We start from the raw sequence: 1,951 nt of genomic DNA on the forward strand, positions 1-1,951 counted from the left end.
ATTAGCATTGTAAGAACTAATTTAAATATAAATTCTGCCGTGGATATATGCAATATTATCTGAGTTGTGAACTTTTTGTTTACAAATTTACAATTGAGTATGCAAATGTATTAGACGTGTAAAAACTAATATAAATATAAATTCTGAAGTGGATTCAGGCATTATTAGCTGAGTTGTGAACTTTTTGTTTACAAATTTACAATTGAGTATGCAAATGTATTAGCATTGTAAGAACTAATTTAAATATAAATTGTAAAGTGGATATATGCAATATTATCTGAGTTGTGAACTTTTTGTTTACAAATTTACAATTGAGTATGCAAATTAGCAATTAGCCTTCTAAAAACTAATATAAGTACAAATTCTGCCGTGGATACATGCATTATTAGCGGAGTTGTGAACTTTTTGTTTACAAATTTACAACTGAGTATGCAAATGTATTAGCATTGTAAGAACTAATTTAAATATAAATTGTAAAGTGGATATATGCAATATTATCTGAGTTGTGAACTTTTTGTTTACAAATTTACAATTGAGTATGCAAATTAGCAATTTGAGTATGCAAATATGCAATATTATCTGAGTTGTGAACTTTTTGTTTACAAATTTACAATTGAGTATGCAAATGTATTAGACGTGTAAAAACTAATATAAATATAAATTCTGAAGTGGATTCAGGCATTATTAGCTGAGTTGTGAACTTTTTGTTTACAAATTTACAATTGAGTATGCAAATGTATTAGCATTGTAAGAACTAATTTAAATATAAATTGTAAAGTGGATATATGCAATATTATCTGAGTTGTGAACTTTTTGTTTACAAATTTACAATTGAGTATGCAAATTAGCAATTAGCCTTCTAAAAACTAATATAAGTACAAATTCTGCCATGGATACATGCATTATTAGCGGAGTTGTGAACTTTTTGTTTACAAATTTACAACTGAGTATGCAAATGTATTAGCATTGTAAGAACTAATTTAAATATAAATTGTAAAGTGGATATATGCCATATTATCTGAGTTGTGAACTTTTTGTTTACAAATTTACAATTGAGTATGCAAATTAGCAATTAGCCTTCTAAAAACTAATATAAGTACAAATTCTGCCGTGGATACATGCATTATTAGCGGAGTTGTGAACTTTTTGTTTACAAATTTACAACTGAGTATGCAAATGTATTAGCATTATAAGAACTAATTTAAATATAAATTCTAAAGTTGATATATGCAATATTATCTGAGTTGTGAACTTTTTGTTTACAAATTTACAATTGAGTATGCAAATTAGCAATTAGCCTTCTAAAAGCTAATATAAGTACAAATTCTGCCGTGGATACATGCATTATTAGCGGAGTTGTGAACTTTTTGTTTACAAATTTACAATTGAGTATGCAAATGTATTAGCATTGTAAGAACTAATTTAAATATAAATTCTAAAGTGGATATATGCAATATTATCTGAGTTGTGAACTTTTTGTTTACAAATTTACAATTGAGTATGCAAATGTATTAGACGTGTAAAAACTAATATAAATATAAATTCTGAAGTGGATTCAGGCATTATTAGCTGAGTTGTGAACTTTTTGTTTACAAATTTACAATTGAGTATGCAAATGTATTAGCCTTCTAAAAACTAATATAAGTACAAATTCTGCCGTGGATACATGCATTATTAGCGAAGTTGTGAACTTTTTGTTTACAAATTTACAATTGAGTATGCAAATGTATTAGACGTGTAAAAACTAATATAAATATAAATTCTGAAGTGGATTCAGGCATTATTAGCTGAGTTATGAACTTTTTGTTTACAATTTACAATTGAGTGTGCAAATGTATAAGCCGTGTAAAAACTAATATAAGTACAAATTCTGCCGTGAATACATGCATTATTAGCGGAGTTGTGAACTTTTTGTTTACAAATTTACAATTGAGTATGCAAATGTATTAGC

This window comes from Drosophila kikkawai, unplaced genomic scaffold, assembly GCF_030179895.1.
Source record: "Drosophila kikkawai strain 14028-0561.14 unplaced genomic scaffold, DkikHiC1v2 scaffold_246, whole genome shotgun sequence".
NCBI lineage: Eukaryota > Metazoa > Arthropoda > Insecta > Diptera > Drosophilidae > Drosophila > Drosophila kikkawai.